The 22904-nt window shown below is 36.7% G+C and overlaps 3 long non-coding RNA genes across 3 annotated transcripts in view; 2 read left to right on the top strand and 1 right to left on the bottom strand.

Moving 5' to 3' along the window:
• Positions 1 to 1965: 1965 nt before the first annotated feature.
• LOC143205897 (uncharacterized) lies at positions 1966 to 11653 on the top strand. The gene is made up of 3 exons (XR_013007972.1): positions 1966 to 2012; positions 2108 to 2156; positions 11537 to 11653. It is a non-coding gene; the product is annotated as an uncharacterized LOC143205897 (long non-coding RNA).
• A 905-nt stretch (positions 11654 to 12558) lies between these two features.
• On the top strand, positions 12559 to 22252 carry LOC143205896 (uncharacterized). The gene is made up of 3 exons (XR_013007971.1): positions 12559 to 12605; positions 12701 to 12749; positions 22136 to 22252. It is a non-coding gene; the product is annotated as an uncharacterized LOC143205896 (long non-coding RNA).
• Positions 13552 to 22904, bottom strand: part of LOC143205886 (uncharacterized) — a 28446-nt gene continuing 19093 nt past the window's right edge. The window contains exon 2 of the long non-coding RNA XR_013007960.1: positions 13552 to 13930. This is a non-coding gene — a long non-coding RNA (uncharacterized LOC143205886). The remainder of the gene's footprint in view (positions 13931 to 22904) is intronic.

The following is a 22904-nucleotide window of genomic DNA, read 5'->3' as shown; positions in this document are numbered from 1 at the left end:
CAACTTGATCTAAAATCAAAGAGGTTGATCTATAATACAATTCTAAAGCCAATTTGGACCTATGGGGTGCAAATATGGGGTTGCACTAAAAATTCAAATCAGTTAGTCATACAGCGCTGTCAAAACAAGATTCTTCGATTGATTACCAATGCCTATCGCTATGTAACCAATGAAGAACTGCACGATGACCTGGAAATCAAATGGATTTGCGAAGTTGTGCAGGATTTCGCCTTGAAACACGAAAGAAGATTACTAAATCATTCTAACGTGGAAGCAATACAAGTGCTGGACAGCGCACAGGATGTCAAGAGATTGAAACGAACAAAACCATACGAACTTGTATGAATATTTAGTGTGTATTATTAGTGTAAACTATAGCTATAAGTTAATAATTAATAAATAATTGTAATTTTATAATTGAGTAATACATACTGATATATTTTCTCGCACTCGTCTTGCTTGCTAATTAACGCACATAGGAAAAGTAGTAATAAATTAATTGTAATAATAATAACAACAATTAAGATTGTACTAAGCGTATCTAATAAAGATGTTATAAAAAAAATTAAATTTATTTCATTAATTTAGAGTAGAATATAATATAATTTTTAAAATATTTTTTTAAAGATATTGATGACAATTTTACGGTTTTACACTTTTGAAATTCCTATCCTTTGATTGCTTAAGTTCATGCTAGATGTCGCGCGCCGCTTGTTCTCTTTCTCTAGTTAATATTTTCGCAATTAATTTGTAGATTTTGTAGATTATTTCTTATATTCCCGTTTTGATTACTATCTTTTCCTTTTATTAATTAAATTAGAATTACCCGTAATTTATGTTGTTGGATATTGTTTTCGTCTCCCATTCAGGAGAATTGACGTACCCGCATGGGAGGTTATGTCTTCGTTCTGTTTATAGGTTTTGTTTATTTTATTTTATTATTGTTGTGTTTTTAGGTTTTCTTATGGATTAGGTCGATCTTGTGTGATTTGGCGACCTACGACTTGTTTGTTTTACCCCCTCACACCACTTGGAGATTTTATCGGACACCATTTGTGTCACTAGGAAATTTGCTTGTGCTTGACGATTGAATAGCACCAGACTAGGATTGTACTTTTTTATGAATATTTGGTATTATTTCAGGGTGAGTTTAGATATCATCTTTATCCGCCTTTTCTTATTCGGAATTGATTAACTAGATGACCCTTGTGTTTTGATTTTGTAAGGCATGAAGTCCACTGAGATTACCACTCCGTGGGACGGTGAAGTGACGCCGTAAATATGTTTTGATGTTGTTTAACTACCTTTGTTTTATTTTATTTTCTTGCTAGTTATTTTCCCACCAGGATATCAGCAGTGTATTTATGTTTTTTCTATTTTTTAGATTATCTGCGTCCAGATTCTTTGCCAGAACTGACCGTGATTTATTTGGAGATGATATATCCGAAGCTATCCGTGGCACCATGCAGCCCTTCTGTACTCGATGATTAAACGCTATCAGATTAGGATTTTACTTTTGCTTGGGTACTTTCGGGTATGTTGAATATTATATTTGTTTTTATTAGACTTATCTGTTCGAAAATGTATTAATTAGATGACTTATGTGTTTTGATTTGCAAGGTATGAGGTCTATTGAGATTACAACCCCGTGGGTCGGTGCAGTAACTTCGTGAATGTGTTTCATATTGTTCAACTACTTTTATTGCCAATCATCCTCCCATAGGGATATCAACAGTTTATTTATGATTTTTTATGTTTTAGGTTAGGGATTCTTTGGCAGAGTTGATGGAATTGATTGTGTCCTAGTGGTGGAAAGCATTTTGGGACTATTGATACTATGAATTTGCTAGTTTTCTACACCATAAGATGAGTATTATTTGTCTTGTTTTATGAGGTGTGTCTCTGTCCTTTGAATGATTGTGTTTTATGCAAAGGTTGTTAGGAGGTTATTTTGCGAAGATAGATACGACCTTGACGATATGAGATGATATGAATTTATGCCATCTCATTTGGTAAATTAGAAAATTTGTATTTCTTCATGGATTTTGATATTATTTGTCTATTTGAGCAGTCCTTAACCCCATTTACTTATTCTCTTTATTTTTAGGTAGGTTGGGCGACAAAACGAGACTCCTATGATTGTGTATGTGATGAAGGTGCGGATCTGTAGTGCTATTGCTCACACTAAAGCAAACCATCAGCACCTCTCGATCTTCTCCATGCCATTTTACATGATTGAAGCATATTCTCCCATGCTCGTCGTTCCGGATGGTCAGCTTATTTTAATTGTTTAGTGGTTCCTATAATTTGGCTTTTTTTTCTTGCTTATTATTATTATATTAATTACTTAATGATGCTTTTATTATAGCAACCATTATTTTGACTTAAAAAACTATGTAATAGTTGCATGCAGTAGTGCTAACATCTAATAATAGTATGCCTAATATTAATCATTTTGAATGTCTATTTGTGGGATTGTGGAATTGTCTGTGCCTATCTCTATGTTTCTCAAGGGGCATCTCTTATATGTATAGAGAGTTATCTTGACATAGCTATTATTCGTATTGTGCTTTATTGGTTTAATTAATAATGAGGGTTTATATTACTGATTTCTTCTTGTTGTTTTTGTTATTATCAGTTGTCAGTTCTGGGATTGCTGGACTTCAGCGATATTTTCTTCATTAATAACTTTGTTTGCCCAATCATTCAATATTTCAATTTTCTTCTTGTTTGTTTTGTTGAGTTCATTTCTCATTTCCATCTGATCATTCGGAATTTTATAAAGATCTCTGGCGCTCAACCTTTCGGCGTTTGTGCATTAATTTATGATGACTATCTTCTTGATCTTGGCTGCATCCGCATACTCCTTACGTGATTTCCAGTATGAATCTCTTGATGTATGCTTCCATGTTTCCATGGTTTGTTATCAGTTGCACTGCTTTTCGGTTTACCTCTAAACTTTCAAACCCTACTGTTTTGCAGTGCTTGTAAGTGTTGACGGCATGCATATCGCCATGTTTTTCTTCTAGTATTCTTATGGCTTCTTGTATGGCTAGAAATTCAGCTACTCTCTGTTAATTCCATTTTCTTCTAGCCTGATGCATGCCTCTTCCTCCGTCCCGTCGCTCCTGCTTTTTCCTGCTTCACATTAGCATCCATCCATACCTTCGCTATGTGTCTTCCTATCTCGTACTGCTCGGTCCCCAACGAATCCACGGTTTTTCTCATGGCCAGCACATGTATTTTTACTCCGCCCTTGGCGGGCCTTGTCTATAACCGCATTTTTCTGCCGCTCATGCTCTTGGTTCGGCTTCTATTGGTAGAGGAACTACTCCTGCGATTACTTGTAGCGCGCTCGTCGGTGCTGTTTTAAACGCGCCGGTGATTAGTATTGGGGCGTATCTTTGAATCGCGTTTAGCTTCCTCTGAGTGTTTACTTTATTTACGTACCGTCCCCATTTCTCGGACCCTTATAATATGGCTGGCTTTACGACTCTCTCGTATACATTTTTCATTATGTCCCTTACCTTATTTCCGTACTTCCTGCTTATAGGTCCCACCGTTTTGGCAACGACAGTTTCGACCTTTTCTTTAATCGCATTCAGGTGGTTAATGTATATTTTTGTCTTATCCAATATTACTCCCAATTACCCCATATGGTCTTTAGGAGTTATGATTTCTTCGTTTAATTTAATTCCTATCTTCGGAAATCTGGTCCTCCTGGGTACTACTGGGATTTATCTCTTGCGGTCATTTCTTCTTTTCTTCAATTCTTCCATCGTAAAGGGGATCTCCTTTGGATATATCATAGCTTCCGATTTTTCTATATTGTAATGTGCTCTTGAATATTCTTTCCATTCTAAGCATTTGCGCCAGCATTTGTTCCATTCTTCTTTAATTTTCAGTAGGTGTTCGATGGCTGATTGCGATGATTTGGTCGTCGGCGAACGTTTGTGCTCTCACATGTGTCTGTTGTGTGTCAATATCAGCTATCTTATCGAACCAGGAGTTGATATTAATCAACCATAGAGTCGGGCCTATGCTCGACCCTTGTGGGCACCCCTTCTCTATTCCGAACTCGATTTTGTTGCTGATTACCTGTTGTTTTTTAAGTTCATTATGGCCCAGTCTAGTTCAGCTTCTTGTATTTCTTCTTCGTCTTCTTCTTGTTTGTTCCATTCTCCATTGGTGACCCTTGTCATGATCCTTACAAGTTGTTCTTTTTCTTCCTCCTCTTTTCTACCTTTTCTTTCTCCAGGTTATACATATTGCCCGGTTCTACATCGTCCATTATTTCAACTATTTTCCCCCTGCTGACTCCTAGAGTCTTTATTATTTTCCAGACTCTATGCCATGGTTCAATGTCGAATGTGTTTTCTATTTATAATTATTTCTTTTACATGCTTCTTCTTCTTTTCTTTGACAAGCTTCTTGAATGCTCGCTTCATTACTCCATAGGGAGTGAGGGAATCACGAGGTCGGTCTTATCCCCGTCTTCTCGTCTGATCGAATCGGCTTTTCTTCTAAGTTCCAATTTCTTCTGTTGGCGTTCTCCATCCCATCATTCGTTGTCTTGGTTGTTTTTAACAGTTTAGTAGATTTCTTGAAAGCTGCTTGCATTTGCTCCGCTTGTTTTTCAATTTCGTCTATTTGCATCGCGCCCATATTTCTGTGCTCGCGACTAGCAACCCGTCAGTGACTCTTTGCCAGCTGGTCCCGTGATAATCAAACTCTTTCTTCGATGTCTTATTTCTCTGGGGTTTACCCTCTATTTCGAAGAGGATGTGTTTGTGGTCGCTTAGTGTCTCTTCAGTTTCTTGTACCGTCCAGTTGATCACGTTCACTTCTCGTCACTCATCAATGTTGCTGTTTCCACTACTACTGATAAAGGTGGGAGCTGTTTGTTCATTCTGCACTAATTCCAGTCGGTATGATATGGTCTAGATTATCAGATTTGAACCTTTGTTGTTATACAATAAACATAAAGTGTGCTTGGCATTAAAATCACCAGCTAATATCCATTTCTTCTGGTATTTCTGCCATTGTTCTTCTTTTTCTTCTAAGCAATTTATGTTGTCTCCTGTCTGATGCGCGTATACGTTGGTGATTAGTAAATCGCAGTCTAATAGTTTGACTATGACTTTGTCCGGTCCCGACATTTCTTAGTTCTTGTTGCTGGTTCTCGCACCAAGATTATGTCGTATTTTTCTTTGTCGGCTTTCGCTCTCATGAGCGTGCTGGCCTGGATGCCTTTTTCGATGTTTATCTGTAGGATTTTTAGAGCCATTTCTGTTTCATTTCTTCGATGGCTTCTTCTTTTCTTTTCTTGTATATTGGACAGGTTCTATCATTTACTCTATTGTCGGAGTTTACCTCCGGTGCTCCTGCTCATTTGCAGTTCGCACAATTCGTGGTGCTACTCTTGCAGTCCCTTCCCCCGTGCGGTCCTGCACATATAAAACAACACTGTGCGTTTCTACAATGTATCTGCTTGTGCCCGAATCTGCTGCATTTATAGCATAGTAGAATTGCGTTGAAATCATCAACGAATTGTCTCAAGTACCCTACAAAGACTTTGCCCTTTTTTAACACTGCTCTGTATATGCTGGGAATTGTTTCGATTATAACGTTGTTTCTTTCTGGGTTTTTGCATATATATTTCTTTACTACCTTGATGATTTCTTCTGGTTCTTCGTTGTTGTCAGTCTTTTTTCTTTCTTCTTGGATGATGTTCATATTCTCTTCGTTTTGATCAGCCAGATCTTCTATTATTTGTTCGTCTGTGATATCCCTGGATACCCCTGGGATTCTGAATTTGGGACGTTTTTCACTATTATCGATTTTGATACCATGTACAGAGCTTATTTTTTCTATCAGGTCTTTCTTTTGTTTCTGGTCTTTACAGATCAGTGATACCAGTCCATGTCTGTGTACTCTTACGTGTTTGAGGCCATCTCCTGCTAACTCTTTACGGGTTAGCTTGCCTCTGATGGCGACTAATGTCTCCGCGCCACTTGCTTTTTCCTTTCTGATTTTAATTTCGTATATATTATTAATCTGTTTCGGATTTTGCCATTCTAGATTAGGTCTGGTGGATTTCGATGCCTTTGACTGGGCTTTTTGTGGCTTCGACAGTGTTTTATTTTCATTATTCTTTTTTGTCGCCGCGACCTCATTGTACGTACAGATCGTATTGGATGTACTTTCGGTCTGTAACTCCACGGTAGTCATCTCGATTCTTCTGCTGATGTCGGTCTGCGTGCTTACATCCATCATCACTGGCCTGGCGAGGACTGCTGGAGAATACTCTCTTGCAATAGGGATTCTATTTTTTGTATTCTCTTGTCTGTTTCGTGCTGTATTTGTCCCAATTTTCTGTTTATCATCTCCTCCACCATTGCTTCCGCATTCGTGATGCTCTGGACTTATATAGTATTTGGCATCACGACTGCGGATTTGGCTTTCAGCACCTTTTCTGTTACTATGTCCATTTTCATTAAAATATTCGCGACGCGGTTTCTGTCTGTGGAGATGAATCGATATGTCTTATATTTTAGACAATATCTGTTGGTTACGAGCCTAACTTGCTCAGTCAGATGTCTTGTTCAAAGTCTATCATTTAATTTATATTAAAATTCAGTTCGGTCCCGACCTTCATAGAGTCAAGACGTGTTTTTTCTTTCCCGAAAACGAGTCTCCGTAAATATCAAATAAAAATATATCTATATATTTTCTACGGTCAATTTCTGTTAACGGTTTCAAAGAACTCCCAGGTTCGGGATACGGTGAAACGGCCAACCCAACGTGAAGGAAATAAAAGACTCAAACTCTCAAACAAAAGACGTTCTACGTTTTCCAGAAAAGGGAAAAAGTGAAAGTTAGTGAAAAAAACATTTAATTATAACATCATGGACAACAACATGGATTTGAATATATTATTGAAAGAAAACAAGGAATTAAGAATGAATAATGAGCGTCTGAACCAACAACTGTTGCAATTATCTAAGGATATTGCTGCTATCCGTTTGCAACTGCAAGGTCACACGCAAGATACACCAAAAAGGCATACTAATTATGCAGAAGACTACTACACGGATGAAGACGAACTAGCATTAGAGGTAGGGGAACAGTCTGACAGGACCGAAGTAACAAACAAGAAGGATAAAAAGAGGAAGAAGTCTCAGATGATGCCATCGCCAATCGCAAAAACTGGTATAAATATTAAAAAAAAGAAGCAAGAAAACAAAATCCCTCTGACCCCTCCGATCAAGGTAAGCAATGTTGGCAATTTTAATTTATTTAGATCAGAAATAAAGGGAGTAGCCTCTGACCGAGTGCAGTTTAAAGCTTTGTCTAACAATGATATTAACGTAACCCTTAACAATGAAACAGACTATAGGAATATAAAAAAGCATCTCATTGAGATGAAGAAAAACAATTCATTCAATAAACTCGAATATCACACTTATCAGTTAAAAAGTGATAAGTGGTATAAAGTAGTCATTAGAGGATTACCGTCCACAACAGATCAGGACGATATTAAATCGGAATTACGGGTTTGCGGGCACGTCACGCCTATAGCGAAAAAGACTATAAAGAAAAAGACAACAAATGTAAATGGCGAAAAACAAATTAAAACTTTTCCGTTGTTCTATGTAGACATGACACAAAAGGAAAATAATAAAAATATATACGACATAAATTATTTACTAGACTGTAGGATAAAAATATACCACAATGCACAAACTGTCAAAATCTTGGACACACTAAAATTTTTGCAGTAGGGAACCAAGATGTGTGAAATGTGCCGGTAAACATCACACAACTCAGTACAGAAAACAACGCAATAGTGTAGCGACATGCGTGTTGTGCAATGAAAAAGGTCACCCTGCCAATTATAAAGGATGTGCAGTATATCAAAAAAAAAGGACTCCAGCCAAAGAAAATTACAGCAGAACAACGCTTAAGACAAATTGACAAAGTCAAAAACTCTGAAACAACATCTACCGTTGAAAATAAAAAAACCTATGAAACCGTAAGACCATCGGTCAAAAATATAAACGTCAAAATATCAAATGATAAACAAATTGATACGAAACCGCAGAACGCTGCGGCCAACGAGCCAACTATCGTCGACATGATGAAATTGCTCAAAGAATTCCAGACCGAAATGAGACAGAAATTCAGTCAGTTAGCAGACAGGGTGGAAAAATTGGAGAAATCCGAATTGGGGAAATCTACCCAAAACAAGCTAAAGAGAAATCAAAATGAGTAATTCTTTTTTAAGAATTATAACTTGGAACGCAAACGGACTAAATCAAAGAGTCCGGGAACTAGAATTATTCTTAAAAACATATAACATAGATATAGCTCTCATATCGGAAACACATTTTTCTAAAAAAAACTACATTAAAATACGGGGTTATGATGCTTACTGGACACTACACCCCAGTGAACGAGCTCGATTCGGAACAGCTTTAATAATTAAACAAAATATACAACATTTCGAACAAGAAGAGATAAAAAATGAAGAAATACAAGCTACGATAATTTGTATCGAAAAAAACGGGGCTGAAATAAATATTGGCGCTATATATCGTCCACCGAGACATAAAATGACACAACAACAATTTAAAGATATCTTTTCAAAATTAGGCCCACGGTTTATTATTGGTGGAGACTTTAATGTTAAACATACAGCTTGGGGTTCACGAATAATAACACCTGGAAAAGGAAACGAATTACTCGAAGCCATTAACCTTACAAATTGTAATTATCATTCAGGGCGCGAACCCACTTACTGGCCCACAGACAGTAATAAAGTCCCAGACCTGCTGGATTTCTACATTACAAAAGGCATCTCATTAAATCATATTAGTACAGAAAGCTTGTGCGATCTAACATCTGATCACACTCCAGTATTGTTAACACTGGGCGCGACAATCCTAAGAAAAGCAAAAAAGCCTAATCTTACCAACAAATATACTGACTGGGACAAATTCAGATTAATACTGCAGGAACAAATCAGTTCAAAAGTAAGACTTAAAACTATAGATGATCTTGAGCAACAAACCAAACATATAACCGAAACAAATTCGGTCAGCTGCAAAAGATGCTACCCCAATTGCAAGAGAGAAATCAGAATATGAAGTACTTTACCCCCTCGAAATTAGAGAAATGATAAAAGAAAGACGAAAAGCTAGAAGAGTATGGCACAGGACCAGAAATGCTGCTGACAAAACCACGTTTAATAGAATTAGTAATCAGACAAATCAAAAGATCAAAGAATATAAACAGAATTGCTTTCAAAAGTATTTAAGTGAATTAAGCCCACAAGCAGACAAAGATTATTCGCTATGGAAAGCAACTCGAAGATTTAAAAGACCAATTATTCGAGTACCGCCTATTAAAAATAATCGAAATGAATGGGTTCGACGCGACAATGAAAAAGCTGAATTGTTCGCAGAATATTTAGCTAACATTTTTCGGCCAAATGATATATAATATACCATGGATACATCTCCTATTTATCAACCCGATATAGATCTAAATCTAATTTCTCCACTGGAAGTTGCCACTGAAATTGATAACCTCAATCCTAAAAAGGCACCTGGTATTGATGACATTTCACCTGGATTATTGAAAGAACTGCCACGAAAAGCAATCATCATGTTGACATATATATTTAATGCCTGTTTAAGGCTGAAGCATGTCCCGGAATGCTTTAAAGTTGCACAAATAATTATGCTCAAAAAACCTGACAAACCTGCAAGTCGACAAGTCGAATCTTACAGGCCTGTTTCGCTACTACCTGCAATATCAAAGCTATTTGAGAAGCTGATATATAAACGTGTTAAACACTTGGTAACAATACCAGATTTCCAGTTTGGTTTTCGACATCACCATTCAACTATCGATCAAGTGCACAGAGTAACTGCGGCTATTGAAAGAGCGTTTGAAGAAAAGAAATACTGCCCTGCAATATTCCTGGATGTCTCACAAGCTTTTGATCGGGTTTGGCATTTTGGTTAATCTGTAAGATGAGCAAATTGTTACCGCGTAACTATTGTCAATTGCTGGAGTCATATTTATTCGGAAGAAAATTTAGAGTATCGCGCGAAATGGCGTTCTCGACATTTAAAAATATCTCGGCTGGAGTTCCACAAGGTAGCGTCTTAGGACCTCTCCTGTATCTGCTTTACACTGCTGACATTCCAACAACAAAAGAAACACTTCTTGGAACCTTTGCTGATGACACAGTTATTATGGCAAAAGATATATCTCTGCCTAGGGCAATAGAAAAAGTGCAAGTGGCAGTCAACAAAATCTACAAATGGACAAAAGATTGGAAAATTCAACTTAATAGCTCCAAATCTGTCCACGTTAAAATTGCATGAAGGCGAAATAATAAAAACTTAATTATATCACTCAATGGATGCCCGATTCCTCAAGCAGAATCAGCAAAATACCTTGGAATCCATCTTGACGGTAGATTAAATTGGAAGCATTACGTTAGACAAAAAGCAAAACACATTAGAACCAAAATAAAACAACTGTACTGGTTAGTCGGAAGATACTCTCAACTTGATCTAAAATCAAAGAGGTTGATCTATAATACAATTATAAAGCCAATTTGGACCTATGGGGTTGCACTAAAAATTCAAATCAGTTAGTCATACAGCGCTGTCAAAACAAGATTCTTCGATTGATTACCAATGCCTATCGCTATGTAACCAATGAAGAACTGCACGATGACCTGGAAATCAAATGGATTTGCGAAGTTGTGCAGGATTTCGCCTTGAAACACGAAAGAAGATTACTAAATCATTCTAACGTGGAAGCAATACAAGTGCTGGACAGCGCACAGGATGTCAAGAGATTGAAACGAACAAAACCATACGAACTTGTGTGAATATTTAGTGTGTATTATTAGTGTAAACTATAGCTATAAGTTAATAATTAATAAATAATTGTAATTTTATAATTGAGGAATACATACTGATATATTTTCTCGCACTCGTCTTGCTTGCTAATTAATCCAAGCACATAGGAAAAGTAGTAATAAATTAATTGTAATAATAATAACAATTAAGATTGTACTAAGCGTATCTAATAAAGATGTTATAAAAAAAATTAAATTTATTTCATTAATTTAGAGTAGAATATAATATAATTTTTAAAATATTTTTTTAAAGATATTGTTGACAATTTTACGGTTTTCCACTTTTGAAATTCCTATCCTTTGATTGCTTAAGTTCATGCTAGATGTCGCGCGCCACTTGTTGTTCTCTTTCTCTAGTTAATATTTTCGCAATTAATTTGTAGATTTTGTAGATTATTTCTTATATTCCCGTTTTGATTACTATCTTTTCCTTTTATTAATTAAATTAGAATTACCCGTAATTTATGTTGTTGGATATTGTTTTCGTCTCCCATTCAGGAGGATTGACATACCCCACATACCCTTATGGGAGGTTATGTCTTCGTTCTGTTTATACGTTTTGTTTATTTTATTTTATTATTGTTGTGTTTTTAGGTTTTCTTATGGATTAGGCCGATCTTGTGTGATTTGGCGACCTACGACTTGTTTGTTTTACCTCCTCACACCACTTGGAGATTTTGTCGGACACCATCTGTGTCACTAGGAAATTTGCTTGTGCTTGACGATTGAATACCACCAGACTAGGATTGTACTTTTTTATGAATATTTGGTATTATTTCAGGGTGAGTTTAGATATCATCTTTATCCGCCTTTTCTTATTCGGAATTGATTAATTAGATGACCCTTGTGTTTTGATTTTGTAAGGCATGAAGTCCACTGAGATTACCACTCCGTGGGACGGTGAAGTGACGCCGTAAATATGTTTTGATGTTGTTTAACTACATTTGTTTTATTTTATTTTCTTGCTAGTTATTTTCCCACCAGGATATCAGCAGTGTATTTATGTTTTTTCTATTTTTTAGATTATCTGCGTCCAGATTCTTTGCCAGAACTGACCGTGATTTATTTGGAGATGATATATCCGAAGCTATCCGTGGCACCATGCAGCCCTTCTGTACTCGATGATTAAACGCTATCAGATTAGGATTTTACTTTTGCTTGGGTACTTTCGGGTATGTTGAATATTATATTTGTTTTTATTAGACTTATCTGTTCGAAAATGTATTAATTAGATGACTTATGTGTTTTGATTTGCAAGGTATGAGGTCTATTGAGATTACAACCCCGTGGGTCGGTGCAGTAACTTCGTGAATGTGTTTCATATTGTTCAACTACTTTTATTGCCAATCATCCTCCCATAGGGATATCAACAGTTTATTTATGATTTTTTATGTTTTAGGTTAGGAATTCTTTGGCAGAGTTGATGGAATTGATTGTGTCCTAGTGGTGGAAAGCATTTTGGGACTATTGATACTATGAATTTGCGAGTTTTCTACACCATAAGATGAGTGTTATTTGTCTTGTTTTATGAGGTGTGTCTCTGTCCTTTGAATGATTGTTTTAAATGATTGTGTTTTATGCAAAGGTTGTTAGGAGGTTATTTTGCGAAGATAGATACGACCTTGACGATATGAGATGATATGAATTTATGCCATCTCATTTGGTAAATTAGAAAATTTGTATTTCTTCATGGATTTTGATATTATTTGTCTATTTGAGCAATCCTTAACCCCATTTACTTATTCTCTTTATTTTTAGGTAGGTTGGGCGACAAAACGAGACTCCTATGATTGTGTATGTGATGAAGGTGCGGATCTGTAGTGCTATTGCTCACACTAAAGCAAACCATCAGCACCTCTCGATCTTCTCCATGCCATTTTACATGATTGAAGCATATTCTCCCATGCTCGTCGTTCCGGATGGTCAGCTTATTTTAATTGTTTAATGGTTCCTATAATTTGGCTTTTTTTTCTTGCTTATTATTATTATATTAATTACTTAATGATGCTTTTATTATAGCAACCATTATTTTGACTTAAAAAACTATGTAATAGTTGCATGCAGTAGCGCTAACATCTAATAATAGTATGCCTAATATTAATCATTTTGAATGTCTATTTGTTGGATTGTGGAATTGTCTGTGCCTATCTCTATGTTTCTCAAGGGGCATCTCTTATATGTATAGAGAGTTATCTTGACATAGCTATTATTCGTATTGTGCTTTATTGGTTTAATTAATAATGAGGGTTTATATTACTGATTTCTTCTTGTTGTTTTTGTTATTATCAGTTGTCAGTTCTGGGATTGCTGAACTTCAGCGATATTTTCTTCTTCATTAATAACTTTGTTTGCCCAATCATTCAATATTTCAATTTTCTTCTTGTTTGTTTTGTTGAGTGCATTTCTCATTTCCATCTGATCATTCGGAATTTTATAAAGATCTCTGGCGCTCAACCTTTCGGCGTTTGTGTATTCATTTATGATGACTATCTTTTTGATCTTGGCTGCATCCGCATACTTCTTCCGTGATTTCCAGTCTGAATCTCTTGATGTATGCTTCCATGTTTCCATGGTTTGTTATCAATTGCACTACTTTTCGGTTTAGCTCTAAACTTTCAAACCCTACTGTTTTGCAGTGCTTGTAAGTGTTGACGGCATGCATATCGCCATGTTTTTCTTCTAGTATTCTTATGGCTTCTTGTACGGCTAGAAATTCAGCTACTCTCTGTTAATTCCATTTTCTTCTAGCCCGATGCATGCCTCTTCCTCCGTCCCGTCGCTCCTGCTTTTTCCTGCTTCACATTAGCATCCATCCATACCTTCGCTATGTGTCTTCCTATCTCGTACTGCTCGGTCCCCAACGAATCCACAGTTTTTCTCATGGCCAGCACATGTATTTTTACTCCGGCCTTGGCGGGCCTGGTGTATAACCGCATTTTTCTGCCGCTCATGCTCTTGCTTCGGCTTCTATTGGTAGAGGAACTACTCCTGCGATTACTTGTAGCGCGCTCGTCGGTGCTGTTTTAAACGCGCCGGTGATTAGTATTGGGGCGTATCTTTGAATCGCGTTTAGCTTCCTCTGAGTGTGTACTTTATTTACGTACCGTCCCCATTTCTCGGACTCTTATAATATGGCTGGCTTTACGACTCTCTCGTATACATTTTTAATTATGTCCCTTACCTTAATTCCGTACTTCCTGCTTATGGGTCCCGCCGTTTTGGCGACGACGGTTTCGACCTTTTCTTTAATCGCATTCAGATGGTTAATGTATATTTTTGTTTTATCCAATATTACTCCCAATTACCTCATCTGGTCTTTAGGAGTTATGATTTCTTCGTTTAATTTAATTCCTATCTTCGGAAATCTGGTCCTTCTGAGTACTATTGGGATTTATCTCTTGCGGTCATTTCTTCTTTTCTTCAATTCTTCCATCGTAAAGGGGATCTCCTTTGGATATATCATAGCTTCCGATTTTTCTATATTGCAATGTGCTCTTGAATATTCTTTCCATTCTAAGCATTTGCGCCAGCATTTGTTCCATTCTTCTTTAATTTCAGTAGGTGTTCGATGGCTGATTGCGATGATTTGGTCGTCGGCGAACGTTTGTGCTCTCACATGTGTCTGTTGTGTGTCAATATCAGCTATCTTATCGGACCAGGAGTTGATATTAATCAACCATAGGGTCGGGCCTATGCTCGACCCTTGTGGGCACCCCTTCTCTATTCCGAACTCGATTTTGTTGCTGATTACCTGTTGTTTTTTAAGTTCATTATGACCCAGTCTAGTTCAGCTTCTTGTATTTCTTCTTCGTCTTCTTCTTGTTTGCTCCATTCTCCATTGGTGACCCTTGTCGTGATCCTTACAAGTTGTTCTTTTTCTTCCTCCTCTTGTTTTGGATGATATTTTTCTACCTTTTCTTTCTCCAGGTTATACATATTGCCCGGTTCGGCATCTTCCATTATTTCAACTATTTTCCCCCTGCTGACTCCTAGAGTCTTTATTTATTTTCCAGACTCTATGCCATGGTTCAATGTCGAATGTGTTTTCTATTTATAATTATTTCTTCTACATGCTTCTTCTTCTTTTCTTTGACAAGCTTCTTGAATGCTCGCTTCATTACTCCATAGGGAGTGAGGGAATCACGAGGTCGGTCTTATCCCCGTCTTCTCGTCTGATCGAATCAGCTTTTCTTCTAAGTTCCAATTTCTTCTGTTGGCGTTCTCCATCCCATCATTCGTTGTCTTGGTTGTTTTTAACAGTTTAGTAGATTTCTTGAAAGCTGCTTGCATTTGCTCCGCTTGTTTTTCAATTTCGTCTATTTGCATCGTCGCCCATATTTCTGTGCTCGCGACTAGCAACCCGTCAGTGACTCTTTGCCAGCTGGTCCCGTGATAATCAAACTCTTTCTTCGATGTCTTATTTCTCTGGGGTTTACCCTCTATTTCGAAGAGGATGTGTTTGTGGTCGCTTAGTGTCTCTTCAGTTTCTTGTACCGTCCAGTTGATCACGTTCACTTCTCGTCACTCATCAATGTTGCTGTTTCCACTACTACTGATAAAGGTGGGAGCTGTTTGTTCATTCTGCACTAATTCCAGTCGGTATGATATGGTCTAGATTATCAGATTTGAACCTTTGTTGTTATACAATAAACATAAAGTGTGCTTGGCATTAAAATCACCAGCTAATATCCATTTCTTCTGGTATTTCTGCCATTGTTCTTCTTTTTCTTCTAAGCAATTTATGTTGTCTCCTGTCTGATGCGCGTATACGTTGGTGATTAGTAAATCGCAGTCTAATAGTTTGACTATGACTTTGTCCGGTCCCGACATTTCTTAGTTCTTGTTGCTGGTTCTCGCACCAAGATTATGTCGTATTTTTCTTTGTCGGCTTTCGCTCTCATGAGCGTGCTGGCCTGGATGCCTTTTTCGATGTTTATCTGTAGGATTTTTAGAGCCATTTCTGTTTCATTTCTTCGATGGCTTCTTCTTTTCTTTTCTTGTATATTGGACAGGTTCTATCATTTACTCTATTGTCGGAGTTTACCTCCGGTGCTCCTGCTCATTTGCAGTTCGCACAATTCGTGGTGCTACTCTTGCAGTCCCTTCCCCCGTGCGGTCCTGCACATATAAAACAACACTGTGCGCTTCTACAATGTATCTGCTTGTGCCCGAATCTGCTGCATTTATAGCATAGTAGAATTGCGTTGAAATCATCAACGAATTGTCTCAAGTACCCTACAAAGACTTTGCCCTTTTTTAACACTGCTCTGTATATGCTGGGAATTGTTTCGATTATAACGTTGTTTCTTTCTGGGTTTTTGCATATATATTTCTTTACTACCTTGATGATTTCTTCTGGTTCTTCGTTGTTGTCAGTCTTTTTTCTTTCTTCTTGGATGATGTTCATATTCTCTTCGTTTTGATCAGCCAGATCTTCTATTATTTGTTCGTCTGTGATATCCCTGGATACCCCTGGGATTCTGAATTTGGGACGTTTTTCACTATTATCGATTTTGATACCATGTACAGAGCTTATTTTTTCTATCAGGTCTTTCTTTTGTTTCTGGTCTTTACAGATCAGTGATACCAGTCCATGTCTGTGTACTCTTACGTGTTTGAGGCCATCTCCTGCTAACTCTTTACGGGTTAGCTTGCCTCTGATGGCGGCTAATGTCTCCGCGCCACTTGCTTTTTCCTTTCTGATTTTAATTTCGTATATATTATTAATCTGTTTCGGATTTTGCCATTCTAGATTAGGTCTGGTGGATTTCGATGCCTTTGACTGGGCTTTTTGTGGCTTCGACAGTGTTTTATTTTCATTATTCTTTTTTGTCGCCGCGACCTCATTGTACGTACAGATCGTATGTACTTTCGGTCTGTAACTCCACGGTAGTCATCTCGATTCTTCTGCTGATGTCGGTCTGCGTGCTTACATCCATCATCACTGGCCTGGCGAGGACTGCTGGAGAATACTCTCTTGCAATAGGGATTCTATTTTTTGTATTCTCTTGTCTGTTTCGTGCTGTATTTGTCCCAATTTTCTGTTTATCATCTCCTCCACCATTGCTTCCGCATTCGTGATGCTCTGGACTTATATAGTATTTGGCATCACGACTGCGGATTTGGCTTTCAGCACCTTTTCTGTTACTATGTCCATTTTCATTAAAATATTCGCGACGCGGTTTCTGTCTGTGGAGATGAATCGATATGTCTTATATTTTAGACAATATCTGTTGGTTACGAGCCTAACTTGCTCAGTCAGATGTCTTGTTCAAAGTCTATCATTTAATTTATATTAAAATTCAGTTCGGTCCCGACCTTCATAGAGTCAAGACGTGTTTTTTCTTTCCCGAAAACGAGTCTCCGTAAATATCAAATAAAAATATATCTATATATTTTCTACGGTCAATTTCTGTTAACGGTTTCAAAGAACTCCCAGGTTCGGGATACGGTGAAACGGCCAACCCAACGTGAAGGAAATAAAAGACTCAAACTCTCAAACAAAAGACGTTCTACGTTTTCCAGAAAAGGGAAAAAGTGAAAGTTAGTGAAAAAAACATTTAATTATAACATCATGGACAACAACATGGATTTGAATATATTATTGAAAGAAAACAAGGAATTAAGAATGAATAATGAGCGTCTGAACCAACAACTGTTGCAATTATCTAAGGATATGGCTGCTATCCGTTTGCAACTGCAAGGTCACACGCAAGATACACCAAAAAGGCATACTAATTATGCAGAAGACTACTACACGGATGAAGACGAACTAGCATTAGAGGTAGGGGAACAGTCTGACTGGACCGAAGTAACAAACAAGAAGGATAAAAAGAGGAAGAAGTCTCAGATGATGCCATCGCCAATCGCAAAAACTGGTATAAATATTAAAAAAAAGAAGCAAGAAAACAAAATCCCTCTGACCCCTCCGATCAAGGTAAGCAATGTTGGCAATTTTAATTTATTTAGATCAGAAATAAAGGGAGTAGCCTCTGACCGAGTGCAGTTTAAAGCTTTGTCTAACAATGATATTAACGTAACCCTTAACAATGAAACAGACTATAGGAATATAAAAAAGCATCTCATTGAGATGAAGAAAAACAATTCATTCAATAAACTCGAATATCACACTTATCAGTTAAAAAGTGATAAGTGGTATAAAGTAGTCATTAGAGGATTACCGTCCACAACAGATCAGGACGATATTAAATCGGAATTACGGGTTTGCGGGCACGTCACGCCTATAGCGAAAAAGACTATAAAGAAAAAGACAACAAATGTAAATGGCGAAAAACAAATTAAAACTTTTCCGTTGTTCTATGTAGACATGACACAAAAGGAAAATAATAAAAATATATACGACATAAATTATTTACTAGACTGTAGGATAAAAATATACCACAATGCACAAACTGTCAAAATCTTGGACACACTAAAATTTTTGCAGTAGGGAACCAAGATGTGTGAAATGTGCCGGTAAACATCACACAACTCAGTGCAGAAAACAACGCAATAGTGTAGCGACATGCGTGTTGTGCAATGAAAAAGGTCACCCTGCCAATTATAAAGGATGTGCAGTATATCAAAAAAAAAGGACTCCAGCCAAAGAAAATTACAGCAGAACAACGCTTAAGACAAATTGACAAAGTCAAAAACTCTGAAACAACATCTACCGTTGAAAATAAAAAAACCTATGTAACCGTAAGACCATCGGTCAAAAATATAAACGTCAAAATATCAAATTATAAACAAATTGATACGAAACCGCAGAACGCTGCGGCCAACGAGCCAACTATCGTCGACATGATGAAATTGCTCAAAGAATTCCAGACCGAAATGAGACAGAAATTCAGTCAGTTAGCAGACAGGGTGGAAAAATTGGAGAAATCCGAATTGGGGAAATCTACCCAAAACAAGCTAAAGAGAAATCAAAATGAGTAATTCTTTTTTAAGAATTATAACTTGGAACGCAAACGGACTAAATCAAAGAGTCCGGGAACCAGAATTATTCTTAAAAACATATAACATAGATATAGCTCTCATATCGGAAACACATTTTTCTAAAAAAAACTACATTAAAATACGGGGTTATGATGCTTACTGGACACTACACCCCAGTGAACGAGCTCGAGGCGGAACAGCTTTAATAATTAAACAAAATATACAACATTTCGAACAAGAAGAGATAAAAAATGAAGAAATACAAGCTACGATAATTAGTATCGAAAAAAACGGGGCTGAAATAAATATTGGCGCTATATATTGTCCACCGAGACATAAAATGACACAACAACAATATAAAGATATCTTTTCAAAATTAGGCCCACGGTTTATTATTGGTGGAGACTTTAATGTTAAACATACAGCTTGGGGTTCACGAATAATAACACCTGGAAAAGGAAACGAATTACTCGAAGCCATTAACCTTACAAATTGTAATTATCATTCAGGGCGCGAACCCACTTACCGGCCCACAGACAGTAATAAAGTCCCAGACCTGCTGGATTTCTACATTACAAAAGGCATCTCATTAAATCAAATTAGTACAGAAAGCTTGTGCGATCTAACATCTGATCACACTCCAGTATTGTTAACACTGGGCGCGACAATCCTAAGAAAAGCAAAAAAGCCTAATCTTACCAACAAATATACTGACTGGGACAAATTCAGATTAATACTGCAGGAACAAATCAGTTCAAAAGTAAGACTTAAAACTATAGATGATCTTGAGCAACAAACCAAACATATAACCGAAACAAATTCGGTCAGCTGCAAAAGATGCTACCCCAATTGCAAGAGAGAAATCAGAATATGAAGTACTTTACCCCCTCGAAATTAGAGAAATGATAAAAGAAAGACGAAAAGCTAGAAGAGTATGGCACAGGACCAGAAATGCTGCTGACAAAACCACGTTTAATAGAATTAGTAATCAGACAAATCAAAAGATCAAAGAATATAAACAGAATTGCTTTCAAAAGTATTTAAGTGAATTAAGCCCACAAGCAGACAAAGATTATTCGCTATGGAAAGCAACTCGAAGATTTAAAAGACCAATTATTCGAGTACCGCCTATTAAAAATAATCGAAATGAATGGGTTCGACGCGACAATGAAAAAGCTGAATTGTTCGCAGAATATTTAGCTAACATTTTTCGGCCAAATGATATATAATATACCATGGATACATCTCCTATTTATCAACCCGATATAGATCTAAATCTAATTTCTCCACTGGAAGTTGCCACTGAAATTGATAACCTCAATCCTAAAAAGGCACCTGGTATTGATGACATTTCACCTGGATTATTGAAAGAACTGCCACGAAAAGCAATCATCATGTTGACATATATATTTAATGCCTGTTTAAGGCTGAAGCATGTCCCGGAATGCTTTAAAGTTGCACAAATAATTATGCTCAAAAAACCTGACAAACCTGCAAGTCGACAAGTCGAATCTTACAGGCCTGTTTCGCTACTACCTGCAATATCAAAGCTATTTGAGAAGCTGATATATAAACGTGTTAAACACTTGGTAACAATACCAGATTTCCAGTTTGGTTTTCGACATCACCATTCAACTATCGATCAAGTGCACAGAGTAACTGCGGCTATTGAAAGAGCGTTTGAAGAAAAGAAATACTGCCCTGCAATATTCCTGGATGTCTCACAAGCTTTTGATCGGGTTTGGCATTTTGGTTAATCTGTAAGATGAGCAAATTGTTACCGCGTAACTATTGTCAATTGCTGGAGTCATATTTATTCGGAAGAAAATTTAGAGTATCGCACGAAATGGCGTTCTCGACATTTAAAAATATCTCGGCTGGAGTTCCACAAGGTAGCGTCTTAGGACCTCTCCTGTATCTGCTTTACACTGCTGACATTCCAACAACAAAAGAAACACTTCTTGGAACCTTTGCTGATGACACAGTTATTATGGCAAAAGATATATCTCTGCCTAGGGCAATAGAAAAAGTGCAAGTGGCAGTCAACAAAATCTACAAATGGACAAAAGATTGGAAAATTCAACTTAATAGCTCCAAATCTGTCCACGTTAAAATTGCATGAAGGCGAAATAATAAAAACTTAATTATATCACTCAATGGATGCCCGATTCCTCAAGCAGAATCAGCAAAATACCTTGGAATCCATCTTGACGGTAGATTAAATTGGAAGCATTACGTTAGACAAAAAGCAAAACACATTAGAACCAAAATAAAACAACTGTACTGGTTAGTCGGAAGATACTCTCAACTTGATCTAAAATCAAAGAGGTTGATCTATAATACAATTATAAAGCCAATTTGGACCTATGGGGTTGCACTAAAAATTCAAATCAGTTAGTCATACAGCACTGTCAAAACAAGATTCTTCGATTGATTACCAATGCCTAACGCTATGTAACCAATGAAGAACTGCACGATGACCTGGAAATCAAATGGATTTGCGAAGTTGTGCAGGATTTCGCCTTGAAACACGAAAGAAGATTACTAAATCATTCTAACGTGGAAGCAATACAAGTGCTGGACAGCGCACAGGATGTCAAGAGATTGAAACGAACAAAACCATACGAACTTGTGTGAACATTTAGTGTGTATTATTAGTGTAAACTATAGCTATAAGTTAATAATTAATAAATAATTGTAATTTTATAATTGATGAATACATACTGATGTATTTTCTCGCACTCGTCTTGCTTGCTAATTAATCCAAGCACATAGGAAAAGTAGTAATAAATTAATTGTAATAATAATAACAATTAAGATTGTACTAAGCGTATCTAATAAAGATGTTATAAAAAAAATTAAATTTATTTCATTAATTTAGAGTAGAATATAATATAATTTTTAAAATATTTTTTTAAAGATATTGTTGACAATTTTACGGTTTTCCACTTTTGAAATTCCTATCCTTTGATTGCTTAAGTTCATGCTAGATGTCGCGCGCCACTTGTTGTTCTCTTTCTCTAGTTAATATTTTCGCAATTAATTTGTAGATTTTGTAGATTATTTCTTATATTCCCGTTTTGATTACTATCTTTTCCTTTTATTAATTAAATTAGAATTACCCGTAATTTATGTTGTTGGATATTGTTTTCGTCTCCCATTCAGGAGGATTGACATACCCGCATGGGAGGTTATGTCTTCGTTCTGTTTATACGTTTTGTTTATTTTATTTTATTATTGTTGTGTTTTTAGGTTTTCTTATGGATTAGGCCGATCTTGTGTGATTTGGCGACCTACGACTTGTTTGTTTTACCTCCTCACACCACTTGGAGATTTTGTCGGACACCATCTGTGTCACTAGGAAATTTGCTTGTGCTTGACGATTGAATACCACCAGACTAGGATTGTACTTTTTTTATGAATATTTGGTATTATTTCAGGGTGAGTTTAGATATCATCTTTATCCGCCTTTTCTTATTCGGAATTGATTAATTAGATGACCCTTGTGTTTTGATTTTGTAAGGCATGAAGTCCACTGAGATTACCACTCCGTGGGACGGTGAAGTGACGCCGTAAATATGTTTTGATGTTGTTTAACTACCTTTGTTTTATTTTATTTTCTTGCTAGTTATTTTCCCACCAGGATATCAGCAGTGTATTTATGTTTTTTCTATTTTTTAGATTATCTGCGTCCAGATTCTTTGCCAGAACTGACCGTGATTTATTTGGAGATGATATATCCGAAGCTATCCGTGGCACCATGCAGCCTTTCTGTACTCGATGATTAAACGCTATCAGATTAGGATTTTACTTTTGCTTGGGTACTTTCGGGTATGTTGAATATTATATTTGTTTTTATTAGACTTATCTGTTCGAAAATGTATTAATTAGATGACTTATGTGTTTTGATTTGCAAGGTATGAGGTCTATTGAGATTACAACCCCGTGGGTCGGTGCAGTAACTTCGTGAATGTGTTTCATATTGTTCAACTACTTTTATTGCCAATCATCCTCCCATAGG

The sequence above is a fragment of the Rhynchophorus ferrugineus genome, unplaced genomic scaffold, assembly GCF_030347505.1.
Source record: "Rhynchophorus ferrugineus isolate W39M unplaced genomic scaffold, kcgeb_rfMv2 rfM30, whole genome shotgun sequence".
NCBI classification, from domain to species: domain Eukaryota; kingdom Metazoa; phylum Arthropoda; class Insecta; order Coleoptera; family Curculionidae; genus Rhynchophorus; species Rhynchophorus ferrugineus.
Note: the sequence above shows the minus strand (reverse complement) of the source record. Positions and strands in the feature narration are given on the sequence as shown.